Source organism: Giraffa tippelskirchi, chromosome 5 (assembly GCF_054371585.1).
Source record: "Giraffa tippelskirchi isolate mGirTip1 chromosome 5, T2T-mGirTip1v1.2.pri, whole genome shotgun sequence".
NCBI lineage: Eukaryota > Metazoa > Chordata > Mammalia > Artiodactyla > Giraffidae > Giraffa > Giraffa tippelskirchi.
The window spans coordinates 53,068,776-53,094,699 of record NC_137279.1 but is presented as its reverse complement, the minus strand read 5'-3'; the positions used below and the strand labels follow the sequence as shown (position 1 = coordinate 53,094,699).

At 43.7% G+C, this 25,924-nt stretch overlaps 1 long non-coding RNA gene across 1 annotated transcript; it reads right to left on the bottom strand.

The window, feature by feature from the left end:
* Nucleotides 1-403: 403 nt before the first annotated feature.
* LOC145506107 (uncharacterized) lies at nt 404-5,366 on the bottom strand. Its single transcript, XR_014053549.1, has 2 exons — nt 5,247-5,366; nt 404-1,069 (listed from the first exon to the last, which is right to left on the bottom strand). It is a non-coding gene; the product is annotated as an uncharacterized LOC145506107 (long non-coding RNA).
* Nucleotides 5,367-25,924: the final 20,558 nt, after the last annotated feature.

Sequence of the window (25,924 nt, the reverse complement as noted above, 5' to 3'; positions counted from 1 at the left end):
TATGTATCACAACTTCTTTATCCATTCCTCTGCTGATGGACATCTAGGTTGCTTCCATGTCCTGGCTATTGTAAACAGTGCTGCAATGAACACTGTGATGCATGCATGAGTCATTTCAAATTATGTTTTTCTCTGGATTTATGCCCAGGAGTGAAATTACAGGGTCATGTGTTAGGTCTATTTTTAGTTTTTTACAGAACCTCCTTACTATTTGCCATAGTGGCTGTACCAATTTACATTCCCACGAACAGTGTAGGAGGATTCCCTTTCCTCCACCTCCTCTCCAGCATATATTGTTTGTAGAGTTTTTTGTTGATGGCCATTCTGACCCATGTGAGGGGATACTTCATTGTAGTTTTGAGCTGCATTTCTCTAGGAATTAGTGAGGCTGAGCATCTTTTCATGTGCTTTTTGGGATCCAAAGGACAGTTTTATTTTCTATGTTAGAATATTTACTTGGTATATTGCCAAAGACTTAAAACTCCAGAAAATAAGTATTAATAACTGACAGGCTAAGAATCTATTTCAACATGTAGAAAAGCTTGGTATGATGCTTTTAAGTTTTAATATGCTTTTAGGAGAAAGACTAACTTTTGAAAGGCAAACTATCAAAAACAAATCTTTTTAAGTCCTCAAGTTGTTCCAATAAGCTTCATGGACAAAATTGCCTAACCTTATCTTATCCTGCTCCCTACTTGAAAATCCTTCCTCTTTCCTTCTTTCCTTATATCCATTCACTCTTCAGGTGGGCTTCAGTGAAAACACCAGTGACCTTCCTTCCAAATGTCAATCTCTAAGCCACTTCGCAGTCTTTCTCCTCTCTCTGCGGCATATGTCACTGCCGTATTCTGCTGTTAGTCTCACTCTGACCACGTTCAGTCTCATCCAGACTGGCAGTGTGGAACAGCATCCCTCCTCTGGAATTCCTCCAGGCCACTGCCCGCTCTGCAACCTTTGGCTCTCACCCTCCTTGCTCTCTGACTCTTGACCCCCAGGTATGCTCCACATTTGGGCTGTCATCCCTTCATCTTGTGCATGGAATTTTCAGGTATTGGCACATAGAAGGCTCCTGTTAGATAGATGTACATGGCATAAGTGAACACATGTTTCTTAGCCACACACACACACACACACACACGCACACTCAGGTGCACACATACACACACAAGTCAACATACCCCTTGTCTCACCCAGCCCTTAGCACACAGCCGTGTGGATGCCTGCCACCCTGCCTTCCAGCAGCATCCCAAGCTCTCTTTACTGCAATGCTCCTCTTTGCCTCCAGGGGGAGAACTGTGCCTCAGTCCCAGGATGATGCTGAAAGAGCCTTTCATAAAAATCCTCCCCTCTCCTCAGTTCTGTAAGCCTCCACTTGCCTGCTTTTACAGTCTTGGTTATAGGGCTCACCTTCTCTGCTTTTCTCTTAAACGTATCATATATGAACACATATATGTGGAATCTGGGGTGGGGGGGGTATAGATGAACTTATTTTCAAATAATAAATAGACACAGAGATGTAGAGAAAAAAACGTATGGATGCCAAACGGAGGAAGAGGGGTATGATGATATGGGAGACTGAATTGACATATATACACTATTATGTATGAAATACATGACTAATGAGAACCAGCTATATAGCACAGGGAACTCTACTCAGTGCTCTGTGGTGACCCGAATGGGAAAGAAATCCAAGAAAGAGAGGATATAGGTATACATGTGGCCAATTCACTTTGCCACACAGCAGAAACTAACATAGCATCATAAAGCAACAATACTCCAAAAACAATAAGTAAATAAAATCAAAAGTAAAAACAAAGCAAAAGTAAACACCAAAAAAATTTTTTTTTTAATAATAAATGTACATCTTTGGCCTACTCTAGTCTTGCTTCCAGAGTTCTCTCTTAAAATCCCATCTCTACATACTTATAATTCCCAAATTCAGATTGGGAGACCTGAATTAAACTTCTATTTGTAGATTCTACAGACACTGAAAACTTCATAAGTCCCACACCAAACATTTTTTTCTGGGTCAAGCACATTTTACTTTCTGTTAGTGGCACTACTAGATACTAATTAATCCTGTGAGATCTCCTCAGGTACCTGTGATTCCTTCCTCTCCCCCATTTCCATTTTTTACAAATCGTATTTATTTATTAATTTTGGGCTGCTCTGGGTCTTTGTTGCTGTGTAGGCTTTCGCTAGTTACAGAGAGCAGGGGCTGCTCTCTAGCTGTGATGGGTGGGCCTCTCATTGTGGTGGCTCCTCTTGCTGCAGAGGATGGACTCTAGGGCACTTGGGCTTCAGTAGTTGCAGCACATGGGGTCAGTAATTTCAGCTCCCAGGCTCTAAGCACAGGCTCAGTAGTTGTGGCACAAGGGTTGAGCTGCTCTACAGCATGTGGGTGGGATTGTCCCAGATCACGGATTGAACTGATGTCTCCAGCATTGGCACGTGAATTGTTTACCACTGAGCCACCAGGGAAACCTCTAATTTCCATTTGTTCGCTAAATCCTTTCTGGGGTCTCTGCATCACCAACACCAGCTGCCATAGGTCAGGCCTCAGATGTTTCTCATGCAAATCTTCACAATAAAATGCCCTTCTTCAATCTACCTACCATACTTTATTAGACTTATTATTCTAAAATCCCAATATGATGATGTTACACTTTGGTATTTCCTACTGCCAAGTTCAAAACAGAAATATTTGCATAAGATGATTAACAGACTGTCTCCACCAGAATATTAAAAGTCAGGCTTCTAATATAGATTTTTGAACCTCACTTCAAGCCAGCTGAATCAAAGTATGTCCCAGAAATCAGTGTATATTCAGCTAGCTCAATGGATGAGCCTTCAACCCAGTACAATTTGAGAGTCTCTGGCCTACAGGCTCCTCCGCAGGCCAGGTAGACCTTTTACCATCTGGTCCCTGACCTTTTTAATCTTATTTTCAACAGTCCCTTCACCCCATGCTTTATACAGGCTGTTCATTGTGTCTGAAATGTCCCCTGCCTTCTTGCTGCCAAACCTCACTAGGGCATAGCCCTAAATTCACTTCTCTTGTAATATTTTTCATGATGCCACTGATTATACCCAGTTCCCAGTTCCTCAGAACCTTCTATGATACCTTCATGACAATGATATCTAGCTACATTATAGTCACTGAGTACCGATTTCCTTATTAAGTCAGGCACTTCTAAAAGACAAAAACCAAGTTTCATAGATCTATTTACCATTATTTTCTGAAACTTAGTAAATGCTCAATAAAATGATATTTGAGTGAATGATTGAATAAATAAATTGCCCCATCTACCACCATGATACCAGGAGCACACACACACAGCAACACTGAGAACACACTTCAAAATAAACATAATGGTGCTGATAGCTCCCTGATGAATCTGAAGGTGTCATTCCATCGGACCAAGAGGACCCAAAGTTCATTCCTGGAATCCAGAGACCATCACAAGGAGACAATTATATCCAGATCATTCTTCATAGCCAAGAGCATAGACAGAGTCAGCTAGTTTACGTTAACAGAGCCAATTGTAGAAAATCCAAAAGCTAAGACCTAATTCTCACACCAGTGTGTAATTATTCTCACACCAGTGTATACCTGTGTGTGTGTGTGTGTATGCTCAGTCATGTCCGACTATTTGCAACCCCATGGACTGTAACCCTCCAGGCTCCTCTGTCCATGGAATTTTTCAGGCAATAATACTGGAGCAGGTTGCCATTTCCTTTTTCAGGTGATCCTCCCGACCCAGGGATCGAGCCTGAGTCCCATGCATCTCCTGCATTGGCAAGCAGGTTCCTTTACCAGCTGAGCCAAATGTATAACTATAGACATGTTTTTAAAAACTTGTGTGGCAAGAACACCAAAAAAAAACAACACAAAAAAAACCAAGGCTCAGATGAAACTTGTCATATGTCTTCAGCCTGACAGTTGATAACATTGTTTGAATAACCCCTGAGTTCATGAATTTGTCCTGTGGCCTAGAGATAGAAAGGAAGGGAATGAGGAGGGGGGGGAGTCACAGGGTCCCTCCTTTCCAAGAATTTTCAGTGTCGATTGAACCACCTAAATGGCGCATGTGGCAAATATCCAAGAATAAAAATAAAGTAAAATGGTGGAAACTGTAAATCAATCTTATATGAAAACAAAGTCCACAGCTGCTAAGGGGACACAGGGGAGAGGAAGAGATCAGGTTTGTTTGTAGTCACAGGACATTGGCACTGGAAACGGCTGGGGAAACCATCTAATCCAATACTTTCATTTGACAAATGAAAACCAAATACAGAGGGGACTTTTCCAAAGTCATTCCAATAATTTATTTAATCAAGAAAGCTCTCAGGTAGTTGTGAGATAAGCCTGGAAAAAGAGAAGGTGAGATTTGCACAGGGATATTTTGGAGGAGGAAAAAGCATAGGAGGGCGGAGGAAAAGAAAGAGGCTTTGAGGGAAGGATAAGAGATGAATGTGCCTGCCAACGCAGGAGATGTGGGCTTGATCACTGGGTCAAGAAGATCCACTGAAGAAGAGAATGACAACCCACTCCAGTATTCTCTCCTGGAGAATCCCATGGACAGAGGAGTCTGGCGGGCTACAATCCATAGCGTCGCCATGAGTCAGACACGACTGAGCACACACTCACGCAAGAAATAAATGAGTGAATCGTGGGAGACAAAAGCAAAAAGTGCTGGGACAAAGGAGAGAGGAATGATGGGAGGTGAGGGTGAGATGCTAAGTGGGAATTGGGGGATCAGCTTTTATGGCTGGAAAGTCTGGGTCAGAGGAAGAGGTGGGATTTGCTATGCATACAATAGAGGTGCAGTGCTGTGCAGGACTTCTTGCCCTAGGAGAATCCAACTCCACTCAGTTGTAAATTGTTGAAGCTGGAAGCACCCTGGAGAATAAGCAATGAACTCATCCTACAGAGGAACAAGCCCAGGCCAAGAAGGAGGTGATGCAAATGTGTGACCTTTGGAGACACACTGATTATGGTTTCAAAACTCAGTTCTGCCCTTGATCAGTTACACGTCTTTGAATCACTTAAGCTCTCTGAACCTCTATTTCCTTTCCTATCAGAATGGGAAAATACTCAACTCACAGAGTTGTTCTAGGGATAAGGTTCTTCTGTATCATTAACACTTGACCCAGTGCTGAGGCCATGAAAAAGGGCTCAGTGAATGCTTCTTCTACACTCTGCATACAATGCTCCCTTTGCGGGAAGAAGGGAAGTGACTTGCCCAAGGTCACACAGCTGACGGACAGCAGTGCTGCATCACAAACCCTGTTGTCAGACTTGAAGCCCTGAGCTCCAGTCCTAAGAAGCCTGCTCCTCTTGGGGCCTCCCAGTCAGGCTTCCATTCATCATAATAGCACCTTCTGGAAGAGGGTCATTCTGGAATTCTGTTGAAAGACTATGGGAACTCACAGCCAGAACTTCACCTATTCTTTTTCCTGAAGTTCATCTCTAGTGGTCTTACAACCTTGATGAGGGAACAAATCCATCCCAAACAAACCAAAAATAATAAAGGCAGCAGAGCAAAAATGAGTCCTCCATGAAAGTATGCATGTCAGTTGGGACAGAGGATGAAGCCTGTTTTCTTTCTGAATACAAAGCCAAGTTTGGCTTCATGATTTCCTAGGGATTACAATAATTATGGTCCAGGTTACCAGTACAGTCCACACCTGAATATGCCTAATATTTTTCACAACTTGAATATTGGGAAAACTTATGGAAGCCGATCAGTCTTGGCCAGGCAGAGATGCCAAGTAGATTCAGAGGCTCCAAAACAATAGGATAGTGTTGATAATAAGTACCAATATTCTAGAAAAAGGTGACTTTCATCAGATACCCTTTGGGGAATGGGCTAGAGGAATGGGTGCATGTAAGCTTTGGACAGCATGTGAACACTGAGACTTTAAAATATGAATTTTAATATGTAGGACTCATGCTATTATCAATGACCTGGGGTGGTACCATATTTTTTCTTGTTTATTTTTCATAATGTACTACAATTTTGTTCAAATTGATTAAGCATTTACCATGTTCCAGGGAAAGTACAGGCATTAGCATATCAGAGGTAAATAAGAGACAGTCTCTATTTTGTATTGTGGAGATGTGGGTGGACCTAGAGTCTTGTCATTCAGAGTGAAGTAAGTCAGAAAGAGAAAAACAAATATCAAATATTAGCGCATGTACGTAGAGTCTAGAAAAACGGTACAGATGAACCTATTTGCAGGACAGGAATAGAGATGCATACCTAGAGAACAGACATGTAGACACAGTGTTGTGGTGGACGAATTGAGAGATTAAGATTGACATGTATACACTACTATGTGTAAAACAGACAGCTCGTGGGAAGCTGCTGTATAGCACAGGGAGCTCAGCTCAGTGCTCTGTGATGACCTAGATGGGTGGGATTGGGGTAGAAAGGAGGTCCAAACATGGGGAGATAAGTATACATATAATTGATTCACTTTATCGTGCAGCAGAAACTAACACAGTATTTTAAAGCAATCATACTCCAATTTTAAGAAATTAAAATAGAAAAAAAAATTTTAAATATTTTAGTCCTGGGTCAAATCATGACAGTCCTCTGCTCTAATCTCTGCACTGTCTCCAGATCACCCATAGAGAGGCCTAAGTCCCTGCAGCATCATGCTCTGAGCTCCCCAGGTTTTGCCCATTGACTTCGTCACCTACCACCCTGTCTCACTCACGTCATTCCTACTCCTGTTATCTTGCTGACACTGAATGCTTCAGGCATCCTCCTGTCTTTGTTGAGCGAATGGGCTTCCAGGAGGGACAATTGAGAGATTAGGATTGACAGGTACACATGTCAATTCAGTTGTGGAGAAGGAAAACTCGGAATTTGACCTAGCAACCTGCCAATTGGAAGCTTCCTCTTGAGTGTTCATGAGGTGATTAGCCCGGGTAGTGTATTATGAGCTGGCTTCACCGTCTGAGGTGAACCACCTGCTTGGGTGTCTCAATTCCCTGGAGGGAAAGCCTGGTCATGCTCATGGCAGTGTGAGATGCCACTGAAGGGCACTGTCTCTTCTATGCCCCCACTATGCACTTTCATCCTGCATGATGCCAGCGAGTTTCAGCCTGTCTCTGATGTGCAGAAGCTGGTGATGGTGCAAGGGAACCCAGCCCTGCAACCAAGAAATGTTTTAATTTATTAAAAATCTGGAGTCATTAGGACAGAGCATAATCACTCTATTACACCTGTGAAAAGAAAGTGAAAGTGTTAGTCACTCAATTGTGTCCTACTCGGTGCGACCGCATGGACTGTAAACCATCAGGCTCCTCTGCCTATGGAATTCTCCATGCAAGAATACTGGAGCGGGTAGCCATTCCCTTCTCCAGAGGATATTCCTCACCCAGGGATCAAACCCAGGTCTTCTGTATTTCAGGCAGATTCTTTACCATCTGAGCCATCAGGGAAACCAATTATATCTATAATTGATCTTAATCTCAGCACTGTTCTAACTGCCTCTAAGTCAATGTGGAAACTCACTTCCAAAACATGGAAACTAACTTCAAGTTAAATGATGACACATTCAAGACCCCTGGAAAATTGTACGATCTGGATCCTGGGATACCTGACACAAGAATACTCATCCAGTATCTATCACATGTTCCACTCAGTCATGCTTCATCCATTTGGCCTGGTCCCATGCCCATGGGAACCAGAAAACATCTATTTCTGCTTTATTGACTATGCCAAAGCCTTTGACTGTGTGGATCACAATAAACTGTGGAAAATTCTGAAAGAGATGGGAATACCAGACCATCTGACCTGTCTCTTGAGAAACCTGTATGCAGGTCAGGAAGCAACAGTTAGAACTGGACATGGAACAACAGACTGGTTCCAAATAGGAAAAGGAGTACGTTAAGTCTGTATGTTGTCACCCTGCTTATTTAACTTATATGCAGAGTACATCATGAGAAACGCTGGGCTGGAAGAAACACAAGCTGGAATCAAGATTGCCGGGAGAAATATCAATAACCTCAGATATGCGGATGACACCACCCTTATGGTAGAAAGTGAAGAAGAACTAAAGAGCCTCTTGATGAAAGTGAAAGAGGAGAGTGAAAAAGTTGGCTTAGAGCTCAACATTCAGAAAACTAAGATCATGGCATCTGGTCCCATCACTTCATGGCAAATAGATGGGGAAACAGTGGAAACAGTGTCAGACTTTATTTTTGGGGGCTCCAAAATCACTGCAGATGGTGATTGCAGCCATGAAATTAAAAGACGCTTACTCCTTGGAAGGAAGGTTATGGCCAACCTAGATAGCATATTCAAAAGCAGAGACATTACTTTGCCAACAAAAGTCCATCTAGTCAAGGCTATGGTTTTTCCAGTGGTCATGTATGGATGTGAGAGTTGGACGGTGAAGAAAGCTGAGCGCCACAGAATTGATGCTTTTGAACTGTGGTGTTGGAGAAGACTCTTGAGAGTCCCTTGGACTGCAAGGAAATCCAATCAATCCATCCTAAAAGAGATCAATCCTGGGTGTTCATTGGAAGGACTGACATTGAAGCTGAAACTCCAATACTTTGACCACCTCATGCAAAGAGTTGACTCATTGGAAAAGACCCTAATGCTGGGTAGGATTGGGGGCAGGAGGAGAAGGGGACAACAGAGGATGAGATGGTTGGATGGCATCATTGACTCGATGGACATGGGTTTGGGTAGACTCCGGGAGTTGGTGATGGACAGGGAGGCCTGGCATGCTGCAATTCATGGGGTTGCAAAGAGTCAGACACAACTGAGCGACTGAACTGAACATGCCCATGAACCCTCTTGAAAATAAGGGAGAAGGAGCTCTAGGACTCTGAACAGACAGTCCAGTCTCCCAAAAGTGGGGGTGGGGGAACAGTTTCAAGATCCAGGTGGGAGATGGGAGCCCAGGCAATTCACTTAGGAACCAGCATGACGTATGTCAGCCTCAAAAGGGTTGTACCTCGCCCCACAGCAAAAACACAAGAAAATCCCAGTATGTGATGCCAAGCAGGGGGTTAGGTGAGGGAGAGGAATACCTTGGAGAGATGGTGTTTGTCCTGGAGAAACATTTTTAAGGGACCACCCCTGCCTGAACAATATACCCAAAGCTCTGCATAGAAATTGCATCTCCCACACATCAATATGGATTGATGTCCTACCCGCATCCCCTGCTTTCTCTTCCATCCTCCTGTACTGTGAATGCAACATTCAGTCCCTAAGATTCTAGGCCTATTTTGTTGCTCATACTGTCCAGATCTTGGGGGCAGATCTGTGTTCGAGGATCATGGAATTCCTAGCATACCTGATGAACACCTAACTTGCCATCAGTGTACAGGTCCAGCCTTTCCTAGTGCCTCTCTCGCCCCAACTCGATGCGTTTATGTGGGTGGTGGGGGATGGAGGGTGGATGGGTAGGAGGTGATCTCAGAACTGTGAAGCAAATGTGTTCCTTAATTCTTAACACATTATCATCCTTGATTTGGGTAAATTCTTTTTTTAAATTTTTTATTGAATTATAGTTCAACTACAATGTTGTGTTAATTATTACTATATAGCAAAATGATGCAGTTATACATATGTATACATATATATTGTTTTTCATAATCTTTTCCATTATGGTTTATCACAGGATATTGAATATCGTTCGTTCCCTGTGCTATACACTAGGACCTTGTTGTTTATTCATCCTATATATGATAGTTCGCATCTGCTAATCCCAAACTTCCAATCCAACCCTCTCCCACTTCCGTCCCGCTTGGCAACCACAAGTCTATTCCCTATGACTGATTCTATTTCTGTTTCCTAGATAGGTTAATTTGTGTCATATTTTAAATTCCACATATAAGTGATATTATATTTGTCTTTCTCTTTCTGACTTACTTCACTTAGTATGATAATCTCTAGCTGCTTCTGTGTTGCTACTAATGGCATTTATTTCATTCTTTTTCATAACTAAGTAATATTCCATGCTATATATGTACCACATCTTCTTTATCCTTGATTTACTCAACTATTCCTTTTTATTTCCATTCTCCACTCCCAACCACCCAGTAACCATTATAGCTACATGTTTCAGCTCAGTCACTCAGTTGTGTCCAACCCTTTGCAACCCCATGGGCTGCAGCACACCAGGCTTCTTTGTCCATCACTAACTCCCAGAGATTGCTCAAACTCAGTTCCATCGAGTCAGTGATGCCATCCAAACAGCTCATCCTCTGTGGTCCCCTTCTCCTCCTGGCTTCAATCTTTCCCAGCATCAGGATCTTTTCCAGTGAATCAGTTCTTCGAATCAGGTGGCCAAAGTATTGGAGTTTCAGCTTCAACATCAGTCCCTCCAATGAATATTCAGGACTGATTTCCTTTAGGATTGACTGGTTTGATCTCCTTGCAGTCCAAGGGATGCTCAAGAGTCTTCTCCAACACCACAGTTCAAAAGCATCAATTATTCAGCACTCAGCTTTCTTTCTGGTCTAACTCTCACATCCATACATGACTACTGGAAAAACCATAGCTTTGACTAGACGGACCTTTGTTGGAAAAGTAATGGCTCTGCTTTTTAATAAGCTGTCTAGGTTGGTCATAGCTTTTCTTCCAAGAAGAAATTGTCTTTTAATTTCATGGCTGCAGTCACCATCTACAGTGATTTTGGAGCCCAAGAAAGTAAATTCTCTCACTGTTTCCATTGTTTCTCCATCTATTTGCCATGAAGTGATGGGACCAGATGCCATGATCTTGGTCTTTTGAATACTGAGTTTTAAACCAGTTTTTTCGCTTTCATCAAGAGGCTCTTTAGTTCCTGTTTGCTTCCCGTTATAAGGGTGGTGTCATCTTCATATCTGAGGTTATGGTATTTCTCCTGGCAATCTTGATTCCAGCGTGTGCTTCATCCAGCCTGGCATTTTGCAGGATGTACTCTGCATATAAGTTAAATAAGCAGTGTGACAGTAAACAGCCTTGACGTACTCTTTCTCCAACTTGGAACCAGTCTGTTGTTCCATGTCCAGCTCTAACTTTTCCTTCTTGACCTGCATACACATTTCTCAGGGGGCAGGTAAGGTGGCCTGATATGACCATCCCGTTAACAATTTTCCACAGTTTGTTGTGATCCACATAGTCAAAGGCTTTAGCATAGTCAATAAAACAGAAGTAGATGTTTTTCTGGAATTCTCTTGCTTTTTCTATGAACCAACAGATATTGGCAATTTGATCTCTGGTTCCTCTGCTTTTTCTAAATCCAGCGTGAACATCTGAAGTTCTCAGTTCACGATGTACTGTTGAAGCCTAGCTTAGAGAATTTTGAGCATTGCTTTGCTAGCATGTGAGATGAGCGCAATTGTGTGTAGTTTAAACATTCTTTGGCATTGCCTTTCTTTGGGATTGAAATGAAAACTGACTTTTTCCAGTTCTGTGGCCACTGCTGAGTTTTTCAAATTTGCTGGCATTTTGAGTGCAGCACTTTCACAGCATCATCTTTTAGGATTTGAGATAGCTCAGCTGGAATTCCATCACCTCCACTAGCTTTGTTCTCAGTGATGCTTCCTAAGGCCCACTTGACTTCGCATTCCAGGATGTCTGGGTGTAGGCAACTGATCACACCATCGTGGTTATCCAGGTCATTAAGATCTTTTTTGTATAGTTCTTCTGTGTATTCTTGCCACCTCTTCTTAATATTTCTTCTTCTGTTAAGTCCAAAACATTTCTGTCCTTTATTATGCCCATCTTTGCACAAAATATTTCCTTGGTATCTCTAATTTTCTTGAAATGCTCGCTAGTCTTTCCCATTCTATTCATTTGCACTATTCTATTTCTTTGCACTGATCACTGAGGAAGGCTTTCTTTTCTCTCCTTGCTATTCTTTGGAACTCTGCATTCAGATGAATATATCTTTCCTTTTCTCCTTTGCCATTAGCATCTCTTCTTTTCTCATCTATTTGTAATGCCTCCTCAGACAACCGTTTTGCCTTTTTGAATTTCTTTTTCTTGTGGATGGTTTTTATCATCGCCTCCTATATGTCACAAACCTCCATCCATAGGTCACTCTGTCTATCAGATCTAATCCCTTGAATCTGTTTGTCACTTTCACTGTATAATCATAAGGGATTTGATTTAAGTCATGCCTGAATGGCCTAGTGGTTTTCCCTACTTTCTTCAATTTAAGTCTGAATTTTGCAATAAGGAGTTCATGATATGAGCCACAGTCAGCTCCAGGTCTTGTTTTTGCTAACTGTATAGAGCTTCTCCATCTTCAGCTGCAAAGAATACAATCAGTCTGATTTCAGTATGAACCATCTGGTGATGGTGTAGAGTCATCTCGTGCTGTTGGAAGAGGGGGTTTGCTATGACCAGTGTGTTCTCTTGGCAAAACTCTGTTAGCCTTTGCCCTGCTTCATTTTGTACTCCAAGGCCAAACTTGCCTGGTACTCCAGGTATCTCTTGACTTCCTACTTTTGCATTCCAGTCCCCTATGATAAAAAGGACATCTTTTTTTTGATGTTAGTTCTAGAAGGTCTTGTAGGTCATCATAAAACTGTTCAACTTCAGCTTCTTCAGCATTAGTGGTTGGGGCATAGACTTGGATTACTGTGATATTTAATGGCTTGCCTTGGAAATGAACAGAGATCCTTCTGTTGTTTATGAGATTGTTCCCAAATACTGCATTTTGGACCTTTTTGTTGACTATGAGGGCTACTCCATTTCTTCTAAGGGATTCTTGCCCACAGTAGTAGATACAATGGTCATCTGAATTAAATTCACCCATTCCAGTCCCTTTTAGTTCACTGATTCCTAAAATGTCCATACTCACTCTTGCCATCTCCTGTGTGATCACTTCCAATTTACTTTTTTCATGTGTTTAATGTCTACCTTTTTATTTGTGTCTTGGTAAAAACATATTGTTATTTTGTACATCTGTTTATAATTTACATAGATGGTATCTATGTAAAAAAATAACTCTATAGAATTTTATGTTTCATTCTTTTTTTTTCATTCAGCACTATGCCTTTAAGATATGTGCATGTTGGTATGTGTGCTCCTAACTGTGGCCAGGTAGGTGTCAAGGAATATCGGAGCCAGGCAAAGTTACAGTAGTGAAGTCAAATGCTATTCAGGAACTATTGTGATAGGGGAAGAGAGACCTGAGAATAAAAATGGACTCCATGGACTTTCCTGGTGGTCCAGTGGTTAAGACTCCAAGTTTCCACTGTAGTGGGCGCAGGTTTGATCCCTGGTAAGGGAAGTTCTGTATGCCACACAGTGCGGCCAAAAAAAAAAAAAAAAAGAAATGGACTCCATTCAAAATACAACAAGAACAACGTGGATTTATAGCCAAGGGGCAGGGTGAAGGGCTGGGATGATAATTCACGAGGAGGAGACCTAAGAGGCAAGGGGATTCTGGTTAAACCAACTAGACCAGATTCTTGCTGAAGCTGGCAGAGTGATAAGATACTGTCTTTGTGTTCAGTCGCTAAGTTGTGCCCATGGACTGCAGCACGCCAGGCTCCTCTGACCTCCACTATCTCCCAGAGTTTGCTCAAATTCATGTCCATTGAGTCAGTGATGCTATCTATTCATCTCATCCCCCGCCACCTCCTTCTCCTTTGTCTTCAAGAAAGAAAAAAGAAAGTGAAGTCGCTCAGTCGTGTCCATCTCTTTGCAACCCCATGGACTGTAGCCTGCCAGGCTCCTTCGTCCATGGGATTTTCCAGGCAAGAGTACTGGAGTAGGTTGCCATTTCCTTTTCCAAGGGATCTTCCCAACCCAGGGATAGAACCCGGGTTCCCCCCACATTGCAGGCAGACACTTTTACCATCTGAGCCACCAGGGAAACCTTTTTTCCTTCAGTTGCCTTCCATCTTATCTTCAATAAGATACTGAGGGTGGGGGATTCTTGCTAAACTAATCCAGCAGGATTCTTGTTAAAACTGACAAGGCTAAGTGGGTCAAGGTCAGAGCCCAAGGTTGAGGCCTTGGGTTTAGAGGATCCTGACTGGGGTTAGGTTTGTCATCAACGGCAATATGCATCTCTTGCCTCATGCCCCTCAGTCTTCTCACCCTGCACCATGACCTCTGCCCCATACACACAATGCTGTGGAAAACATCATGGTACATATTTCTTTATGGCTCCGGGTGAGGATATTTTTAGGGACATATTCCTAGGAGTGATAATGCTGCTACTGCTGCTAAGTCGCTTCAGTCGTGTCCGACTCTGTGCGACCCCATAGACGGCAGCCCAACAGGCTCCCCCATCCCTGGGATTCTCCAGGCAAGAATACTGGAGTGGGTTGCCATTTCCTTCTCCAGTGCATGAAAGGGAAAAGTGAAAGTGAAGTCGCTCAGTCGTGTCCGACTCTTAGCGACCCCATGGACTGTAGCCTACCAGGCTCCTCCATCCATGGGATTTTCCAGGCAAGAGTACTGGAGTGGGGTGCCATTGCCTTCTCCAGGAGTGATAATAGTTTCTATAAAACACAATAGATAGAGATATGGAAGTATAGGTAGATACAAATTGCAAAGATAAGTACTTATTTGTTTAATTCATATACTTATATAAGACTGTGCTGTGCCATACAGAACCTATCCCTCTTTCTCCTCAAAAACTTCTAGCATAGCACACTTACTACAGCACCTGGAATGGAAGAGGCCCCTTTCTAACCACCACCCACATGCATATTTCATACTCAAATCGTAACCAGACTCCAGTGTTAAAACAACCATTTTTCTGCCAAGTGTTCTTTGATCCCCACAGATGAAAACCCTCTCTCTGCTGCCTAAACTTTTAGTACCTTACATCTGTCATCTGATAACCTAGTCTTAGTCATATACCATTTAATTCCCCCTCCACAGCTCTAAAGCCTTGAATTCGAGATTACTGTATGAGTCATCTTGGTGACTTGCTGGTTGGAAACATGGGCTTTGAAGTCCGACAACTGAGATTGATTCTCTTTGTCATTTACAAGCTATGTAGCTTTTAAGCCAGTTAATTAAAGCCTCTTCACCTTGGCTTCCCCATGTGGATCCTGCTTATCATGGTTTATGAAAGAACTAAGACAAAAGTAGCATGAAAAGCACCTGGTCCAGTGCTTACCACATAATCTAAGCTTATAAGTGGTAACTGCTGTTGAAACTGTCATCCCCACCATCTGCGCAGAACATGGCACAGTTCCTTAAATAATGGACACTCAGTCATAGCTAGTGGGTATTCATAGTGCATGGGCTTCGCTAATGGCTAAGAGGTAAAGAATGCAGGAAATGCAGATTCGATCCCTGGGTCAGGAAGATCCCCTGGAGGAGGGTATGGCAACCCACTCCAATATTTTTGCCTGGGAAATCCCATGGACAGAGGAGACTGGCTGGCTACAGTCACAAGATCTCAAAAGAGTCAGACACAACTTAGCAACTGAACAACGACAACAGTAACAGTATGGGGTTGCAAGAAGTCAGACAGGACTGAAGCAACTTAGCACATACCCACGCACAGCTAATGAACAAGCCACAGAAATGCTAACTGCCTTGCCCTGGCTGGAAAGTGTTGAGGCTGGTATTTGAACCCAAGCCATCTCTGTGGTCTGGCCTCTCTAAAACTATGTTTTCTGGGACTTTTAGAAAAAATAGTTATTTATAAGGCTTAAACTGAGAGACATGAGGAACTGGGAGAGTTCCTTCACCACTCCAGTTATGAAATTTTGTCACTTGCAACAACATGGATGAACTTAGAAGGCATTATTCAAAGTGAAATAAGTCAGACAAAGACATACCGTATGATATCACTTATGTACGGAATCTAAAAAATATGACGAACTAGTGAATATAACAAAAAATATAAATAAATAAACATTCTCACAGATATAGAGAAGAAACTAGTGGTTACCAGCTGGGAGTGGGAAGGGAAGAGGAGCAAGGTAAGAGTAAGGTAAGGGTAGGGGGTCAAGAAAAACAAACTTATGTATGAAATAAGCTACAAAGATGTATTTTACAATACAGGGAATAGAGTCAATATTTTGTAATAACTATAAATGGAGTATAATCTTTAAAAAGAGTGAAATAAGTCAAAGAGAAATACAGTATGGTAGCCAATATAGTATATTAGCACATATATATGGAATTTAGAAAGACAGTAACAATGATCCTATATACAAGGCAGCAAAAGAGACACAAATGTAAAGAACAGACTTTTTGGACTATGTGAGAGAAGGTGAGAGTGGGATGATATGAGAGAACAGCACTGAAACATGTATATTACCATATGTGAAATAGATGATCATGCAAGTTGGATGCATGGAGAAGGGCACTCAAAGCCAATGTCCTGGGACAACACGGGGGTGAGGGGTGGGGAGGGAGGTGGGAGGAGGGTTCAGGATGGGGGGACACATGTGCACCCGTGGCTGATTCAGTCGGTGTGTGGCAAAAACCACCACAATATCATAATTATCCCCCAATTAAAATAAATAAGTTAATTTTAAAAATTGTGAATCACTATACTGTACATCCCAGCCCTGGGTGTTCATTAGAAGGACTGATGTTGAAGCTGAAACTCCAATACTTTGGCCACCTGATGTGAAGAGCTGACTCATTGGAAAAGACCCTGATGCTGGGAAGGATTGGGGGCAGGAGGAGAAGAGGATGACAGAGGATGAGATGGTTGGATGGCATCACTGACTCGATGGACATGAGTTTGGGTGAACTCTGGGAGTTGGTGATGGAGAGGGAGGCCTGGCGTGCTGAGATTCATGGGGTCGCAAAGAGTCGGACATGACTGAGCAACTGAACTGAACTGATTGATACTGTACATCTGTAACTTATGCAATACTGTAAATCAACTATAAATAAATACATAAATAATATTCTCCAAGCTTCAAACTTTAAAAAAGAAAGAGAAAGAGAGAAGTAGGAATTGCACATGTGATAAGGGGCCAATTCTCCATCTTCTAAGACCCACTCTTGGTTGGTGGTGTCAGGAAAGTTCTGTAAGATGATATACATGATAAGTACTTGGAATAGTGCCAGGACATAGCAAGTATACACCAGTCCATAATTAATACTACCCCATGGAAGGGGAAAAAGTGGAAGCAGAGACAGATTTTATTTTCTTGGGCTCCAAAATCACTGCGGATGTTGATGCAGCCATGAAACTAAAAGACTCTTGCTCCTTGGGAAAAAAGCTATGACAAAGCTAGGGAGCATATTAAAAAGCAGAGACATCAATTTGTCAACAAAGGCCTGTATAGTCAAAGCTCTGGTTTTTTCAGTAGTCATGTATGGATGTGAGAGATGAACCATAAAGAAGGCTGAATGCCAAAGAATTGATGCTTTTGAACTGTGGTGCTAGAGAAGATTCTTGAAAGTCCCTTGGGCTGCAAGGAGATGAAACCAGTCAGTCCTAAAGGAAATCAACCCTGAATATTCATTGGAAAGACTGGTGCTGAAGCTGAAGCTCCAATACTTTGGCCACCTGATGCAAAGAACCAACTCAAAATGCCCTGATGCTGGAAAAGATTAAGGGCAGGGGGAGAAGGGACAGCAGTGGATGAGATGGTTAGATATTAATAGCATCACCCTCTCAATGGACATGAATATGAGCAAACTCCAGGAAATAGTGGAGGACAGAGGAGCTTGGCATGCTGCAGCGCATGGGGTCACAAAGAGTCAGACACAACTTAGCGACTGAACAGCAACAACAACCTGGGACCCCAGGTACGCAGAGTTTTGACTCCTTCACACATAAGGTGATGGCCTCCTCAGCCTGAAGAAAACTTCAGTCTAAACACCTCCCAACCTCTTTCAAATGAGGCTGTTCAGATTCAGCAAAACATAGTCTTTATGATCTAAAGAACTTTCGAAAGCTCATTAAAAAGTTCCAAAGTCTTCATGAACATCAAATGGTTTTTTTCAATCAATATCTGTACCCTCTGGAGTGAAAGGTGGAATCACGAAGATTGAACACACCATTTCTTTAAAAAAGAAAAGAAAAAGAAAGAAATCTATCTAACTGTATAGAAAGAGCTAAGGAGTCAAGGAACACATAGGAGTGACCAGCTTCCTCTTCCCTGGGACTGTCCAACACACTGGTTAGTTCACCTCCCTCAGGCCCTCGGCTAAGGCAGGGATAACGCCTGGGCACCTGGCAGGTCCAAGCAGATTATTCACCTGGAGTTGCCAACATATGAATCCCAGTGAAGAGAAAAGAGAAATACAGAATGCAGAGGAAGTTTGAAATGATATTATGAATAAAAGTCTGCTTCCAGAATCAAAATTCCAGATGACCGGCTGCACTGACCTTGCAGAGCTCAGCACAGGTCAAGAAGGGCGGTGTGGAGTGAAGGGCCGTAATGGAGCCAAGGACACGGGGCTGCCCTTGAGTGAAAAAGGCCTGAGAAGAAGCAGCAGGAAACGTTTGCACCAACTCCAAGCTCTACTTGAATCTCCTTCTGGCAGCCAAGCCCCCCAAAACTGCCGACAGGTAGATAGGAGATATGAAATAAGTGGCAGTGCAGGGGACACTCAGTGTCACATGGAATGCACACAAGGCTGGGAGCGTGGGGTTTCTGGGGGTCCCGATGTCCTGCAGGGTGAGGGCAGTGCTGACATGAACTGGGTGGGCAGTAGGGTCTATGGGATGTCCCAGGTGAGCAGGTTGGCTGTAAAGTGTGGAGTTAGAGCATCACAAAATGGGCACTTGACAAGGACCTCTCTAGAAGACTAGGCTGGTGAACTTCAATCAGTAGAAAATAGATCAGAAACAGTTTACTCCTTGCACCTTTTGTTTTGTTTTGTCATGGGTTTCTCCAATAAAGTCTACTCCCAGTCATGACCCAGGATACCTTCCGGTATTGACAGAGACCCAGTAGATAAGACCTCTTTTTGCATGGGATGGGTAGGCCAGGCCTGGGAAAGAGAACCCTGAAGAGCTCCATGAACCTGTGTTCACATTTGGCCAAGACAAACACCTCTAAGGGGGAGTCCTTGTCGGTGCCTTTGCTCCCTTTATGTGAGCTGTCACCACCAGCTGCAGATGGACTGTTCGCCAGTCTGGGTGGATCCCCGGGCACCAGGGGGTAGGAAGAAAGCATCCTGTCTCTCTGATCCTTTGCTCCTCGTATGCCCGGTGTATTTTTATCTTGAAGGCTCCATTCACACAGAACCCTCTAGCCCAACCTCCCATGGGGGTGGCATTACCAGCCTATTCCTCTTAATGAAATGACTGAAGCAGAAGCACAGAAAGGCTCAGATTGCAGTTGAGCACCGAGTAATCGATCCAATCGTTGGTGATAAATCCAACACAGGCATTTTAATGACTGAAAGAAGTTATTAAGACGAACACAGCATTGCCTAGTTCATGGCTATTTGAGTCTTGACTGTCTGCATCTGTGTGCAAACTGGAAGAAGCTCCAGGCCCCACAGCTGACCTATAAGCAGAAAAACCAAAACCAAACATTTAATACAGATGAACTGCTGGTTTTTGCAGCATTCTCCAGGTAAGCGTTCATCATAGCTTCTTGCTGCAGTCAGGAGTTCTGCCTGGATGCAGAGATTGTTCTCAGATGTAAACGATGAACTTGCCAGGAGCTGGATCAGGGGTGGGGCTCTGATTGTCTATGTATCACCCTTTGGTAAAGGTTTCCATGCTGGGTGAGTCTCAGCCGGTGAGAAGACTGCATTTTGTGATTCACGCCAGAAGCCTGATTTTACTCTCACTATATCCCCCTCCCCTTCAGCCTCTTTTGTTCATCAGAAGATTCAGTGGCACCCAGTGAGTCTTAAACAGCAGACTGGGAGAAGTAGGAGATGATCCGGCTATAATGGCAAGTACCCCAGCAGCAGAGCTGCTTCTGGATCGAATGATGACATTACTGCCATCCAGGGAAGAAAGGAAATCACAGCTACCTCTGCCATCACAGGAACCCAAAGTCCCAAGTGCCCATCATCCTTCCGTTCTGGTTATTATTCACTCCCCAAAGGCAGGACTGTAGCTTGCTCCATTCCAGAGTTGATTAGAAGGATGAAGGTACCATCCCCACCCCTTCCTTTCCTTCTTCCTAAGCCCGGGCCCCCAAGCAGAAGGTAAGAAGTCCAGGGAGGAGCTGGAACATGGGATTCACTGCACACTCACACTTTACTTGCAAGAAGTATGATAATGTGAGGTGAATGAGAACAGCAGCAGATCTCAGGAAAGACGCCAGCTCTGGGGGAATGGCATCACCAGCCAGAACAATCAACAACATGACTGGGACTTCCCTAGCTGTCTAGTGGTTAAGACTCTGCATTTCCACTGCAGGGGGTACAGGTTTGACCTCTAGTTCCATATGCCATGTGTGCATGCTAAGTCACTTCAGTCGTGTCTGACTCTGTGCGACCCTTTTGGACTACAGCCTGCCAGGCTCCTCTGTCCATGGGATTCTCCAGGCAAGAATACTGGAGTGGGTTGCCATTTCCTCCAGGGGAGCTTTCCAACCCATGGATCAAGCCTACATCTCTTATGTCTCCTGCATTGGCAGGTGATTCTTTATCACTAGTACCACCTGGGAAGCCCCATATGTTATGGAGCACTGTCTAAAAGTTTTTTAAAATGCTTGAATGTGGGCGGACCATACACATGCCCCAGGACAAATTCTGAAGCAGGTAATCTAGAGGGTCAGAGGTGTACCTACCTGGGCAGAGCCATGCTGTGGTCCTATGTTGTCTCTGGTCCCTCAGTGACCCTGGGCAAGGCAAGCAAACTCTGAGTCTCAGTCTCCTCATCTGTAAAATGGGATCCACTCTTTCAGTCATTTATGGAATGTTCACCACCTCCTGGGTGTCAAGCCCTGATTATCCATATATAATCAGAAGAGACTTGATTTAACTTTTGTTAGGAGGTTGGGCAGGCAACTCAAAGCAGAAAAGGGGGAAGGATAAGACTAAAGAACAGAGGCTACAGCTTTAAGAATATCCAGATCAGTAAGCTGGTGTGAAGAGGCTTCACCAGATGAGCAAGGGCATCACCAAGGGCATCACCAGCCTTTTGATCCAGGCTCTGGTACCCCCTAGTGTTAAGTCACAATTTCTCTAGCCTTCCCTCTGTTCACCCAATAAAATGGAATGACCATATATATCTTAAATCATCATCATTATCATCTTTACTTATTAATAAGCTATTTTGCACAGGAATTATATATTTAATGTTTAGTCCTCACAACAAACTCCATGAGGTTCAGAACAATTAAGTAACTTTCCCAAGGACACATAGATGTCTAAAAGAGGAAATAAACAATATTCAAGCTTTAAAAACATCCTTGAAAATTATCTAATCTCACTATCCTCAAGTCTAACATCAATGCAACCCTTTCTTTTAATGAAATGTTACCTAAAAGTCCATATCATTATCATATTATAAGTGTGGAGTAGCTTTGGTTGTGTTGAGGTGAAGAGTTCAGTCCTGTCCAGGGAGATCCGCCTGTATTTCCCAACAAACCTTAATGCTTAGGGTTCCATGGGCCACAGTTTGTAAAGCACTTATCTAGTTTGATCCTTCATTTGCACAGAAGAAACTAGGACCTTGGAAAGATCAATCTTATGCAAGCCCTCTGCTGCTCACTGATGGAACAGGGAATGTTACCCAGGTTTCCTGTGTTCAACCTTCTGGTCCCCATAAACAAGACACTCCCAAATCATATAACCTGATGCATAAAACATCATTCCCCCTCATCTCCCTCCTCAAAGACCAAGTTTTGATCCTGGGTATCTCCCGACTGTTCCCAGTCTCCACTCCTTCCTTCTTCCAGCCCAGCACCCTACAATGGCTCCAGACCATCTGCAATTACAGAGGCAGTTTTGGATCAAGGAGCAGGGCAGAGAATAGCAGATGAGGTGAGCACAGTCACGGTAGCAGGGGTGGGTGTCACAGCGAAGAGCTCAAGTCTTGGGTCTAATCAAAACCTCGATGAGACATGGAACTCAAAAAGAATAAAGAAGAAAACAGTAATGGCTGCAAGAGAGCAGAGTTCGGAGAGAATCATTGCAACAGAGCAGTGACTTATCAAGAAACTTTCCTTAATGTTTTTTTAAATTTATCTATTTATTTTTAATTGGAGGACAATTGCTTTACAATATTGTGCTGGTTTCTGCATATATCAACATGAATCAGCCATAGGTATACATATGTCCCCTCCCTCTCGAACCTCCCACCTCTCACCCCATCCCACCCCTTCTAGGTTGTCACAGAGCACTGGACTAGAGCTCCCTGCATCATACAGTAGCAAATTTCCACTGGCTATCTAACTTTACCTATGCTAATGTATATGTTTCAGTGGTGCTCTCTCAACTCATCCCACCCTCTCCTTCCCTCCTGTGTCCACAAGTCAAGTAACATTTTAGAAACTGGATTCTTCTTTCGAAAGTAATCTTTCTGGAAACACCAATACATAGATGAGATCAATGTGAAGCTCTGGTTGACTAGGAGCCTGCTTACTCAACTTCCCTTATTTTCCTCACTCTCTCCATCATGGCATCCCCATAGTACCCTCAAGGAACCAAAGGGCTATGGAGATCATTGAAAACCCCTGTCACAGTGAAGGCAAGAAATGGATAAAGCAGAATAAGATAGGCCATGCTGTATAACAAACACCTTCCCCAAATTTCAGTTGCTTAGCCCAATAGAAGGCTTTTTCTCATCAATACCAAGTCTCCTATGGGTCTGGGTAGCTTCTCAGGGCAGCTGTCCCCCCATGGGGTGGCTCAGCCTCCAAGGTGCTCTCGTGGCACCTCTATCCCAACACGTGCTCCACGATGGCCATTTAGGAACCTGGGTCCCAGTTCCTCAGTGATTCAGCCCAGAAACGACACATCACTCCCCATTCTAGCTCATGCAGGAAGCTGAGAAATGTAGCCTTCCATGTGTCCAGGAAGGAGCAGGGACCCAGAAATAATACTGTTGTATGGATGAACTTTAGTAATTTTTACCACAACCAGTGAGGGTAGGGCTTATTAGACAAGAAAGCCTTGTATTACAGTTACTGAGTACATTACCATCTGTAAGATACCACCATGTGTATTTTTCAGAGTCCCAGGTTAAAAAAAAAAAAAAAAAATCTGAGACTGGCTTGAGGTCACACAGCTGAGATTTAATTAACCCTAGACATTCCAGTTCCAGATGCAGAGCCCTGGTCACAACAACAGAGCTCCAGAGAAAGGGAAGGAAGGGGATCTGAGGGTGAAGAAAGCCAAATTGGTGAAATGATGCACATGTAAATGGAAATATGAAAATTTACCCTCCACGTTTCCTTGCTCACAGTAAGGAGGAATGAGAGAGAAAATGTGGCCAGGGAGCAGAGCTGATAAGAGTGAACTTGGTGGCAGGGAGATGAACTTGGTGGCCCCCACTCTGCACAGTCTACGACATTTAAAACATTTTGGCGATGAGTCATCCCACTTGAGATATCAGGTTGATGAATTTCAGTGCAAGGCTGGATCAAGAAGGAAAGTTCGTGGGAAACAAATGAGTGTGTACTATTTGTAACAAGGGTTTGCCTGCACAGAGCACTGTGCTGTTGACAAAGCTCTCTCAGATTCTCATCTGCATTCAGAGGCTGGCTGGGCACAGTGCTCTGGGCATAGATGCTGGGGCCCTGGAGTCATGTCTGTGGAAGATGCAGTGCACATCCTCAACCACTCTACTGGACAAGGATTCTAGTTCAGACAGACCAGGTAGGCTTGGGGACACTCAGCTGGCTGCAGGTGAGTGCAGCTCCTGTCCCAGGAGCTGTGGGGATCCAGTGAGTATGTCCATCAATCGCTGACTCTTATTCTTACATCCTGAGGCTCATCCTTGACATCTCCAGCCAGCCTGTTTCAACCCTTTTCTCTCTGGGCTTCAGGCAACAGGAAGCTCTGATAATTTTACAATCCGGGGAGTCCAAGGTAGTGGTTGTACTACCCTGAAGAAGGCAGGTAGATGTAGCCATCAGAGTGAAGGGTGGTGTTACCATGACAGTGGGACCACTCTCAGGACTTGGATACAGACACAATCCCCCTCCCCCACTGATAGTGTCAGAGCCAAGTTCAGAGCAGGACTCCAGCCCCAGCATGGGACAGTTAGACCAAGAGAAACCAAAAGAGACACCACAGTCTATAAAGTGGGCTGTGAGGGAGGAGGAGGCGGGCCAGGTGGACCATACAGGTGACCTGCCCTCTCGGCTCTGTCTGGCCTCACCCTGGCTGCTATTCTCCTTCCTGCCCTGGACAGGAGAGGCTGGGGACAGAGCCAGGGGGAGCCCGCTCTGAAAGGGCAGTCATGTCTCTTACTGGAGTGAGCAGGGGCAGCCATCAATGCCAGGATAGAAGATCGCTCAGAACATGCCTTTGATCCCTGCCCGGCAAGATTCTCAGACTCCCAGGGTCCCAGTGAGAGTTGTTGCTGCTAGCCGGATCTGCAGCCCCTTCCTGTTGCTCCCTGTCTCAGCTCTTCATCTGAAACATGTCTGCAACTGCTTCCTTCCTGCAGGACATCCTTCCCCTGCTGCTGATTAATTTCGCTCATTTTCCTCCCTTGGCAAGTCAGTTGTTGCAAGAATTACTCTGAAGTGCTCCATCTGTCTTGGGATTGTGATAAATAATAGGCTGGCTCTTCTGGCATTCTCATCACCTCCTGATCTCAAGGACCTTTCTTTAATTCACACATAGAGTAGAAACCCCCACATCTTTCAAGGAGCTGAGGACAGAGATGGAAGACCAGGTAAGAAGGGACCAGGAGAGCTCCCTCTGGTTAAATCCAACCCCAGTACTCCAAATAAAAAATCTCTTCCCCCTACAAGGGGGCAAATCCCTAAGCAAATGGGTCTCAACCCTGGATTCCCTTTAGAATCATCTGGTATAGATTTTTAAAAACCTGTGTCAAGGGACTACCCTGGTGGTCCAGTGGTTAAGAATCCATCTGCCAATGCAGAGGACACAAGTTCCATCCCTGGTCCAGGAAGATCCCACATTCTTCAGGGCAACTAAGCCCATGCATCACAACTACTGAACATGCATTCTAAAGCCCAAGAACCACAACTACTGAAGCCTACACTCCCTAGAGCCCATACTCCACAAGAGAAGTCCCTGCTCACCACAACTAGGGGAAGTCTGAGCACAGCAATGAAAACTCAGCAAAGCCAAATAAATAAATACATAAAATAAAATAAAAAAACAGGATCCAGACAACACACCTTGCACCTTCATACCAATTCAAATGTCTGGAGTTTAGGTCCGTGTGTTCGTATTTTCAAAAAACTCTCCAGGTAATTGTAATGGATGGGTAATTGCCTACTGACAAAGTCGTCAGTGTATTCCACTAATCCCAGTCTCTGCATTATTTTCTTCCCATCCTCCCATTAAATGATAGTACTTCACAATTATGCAGTGTAATATTAATACATGTACATATTTCACTCCATGTTCCTCCATCATACCTGTGAAAGGGGCTGCATCTTACAGGTTTTGCTCTACCATCTTACATGACACCTAGTATGAGATAGATATTCAATGTCTATTGAACAAACCTGTAAAATTACTGCATATATGCTCAGTTGCTAAGTTGCGTCCGACTCTTTTGCGACCCTATGGACTGTAGCCCACCAAGCTCCTCTACTCATGGGATTTCCCAGGCAAGAATACTGGAGTGGGTTGCCATTTCCTTCTCCAGGGGATCTTCCTGACCCAGGGATCAAACCTACATCTCCTGTGATTCCGGCATTGGCAGGTGTATTCTTTACCACTGCCCCACCTGGGAAGGTGTAAGATTATTGTATCATAACTATTATTATCACAATTTTATTATTTACTATCATAATTTTATAGTAGAAGAAACTGAGGCCAAGAGAGCTGAAATGTCAGTGCCTAAGTTTATACAGCCAGTAAGAGACAAGGTCAGGAGTTCAACTCAGGTCTTTTGA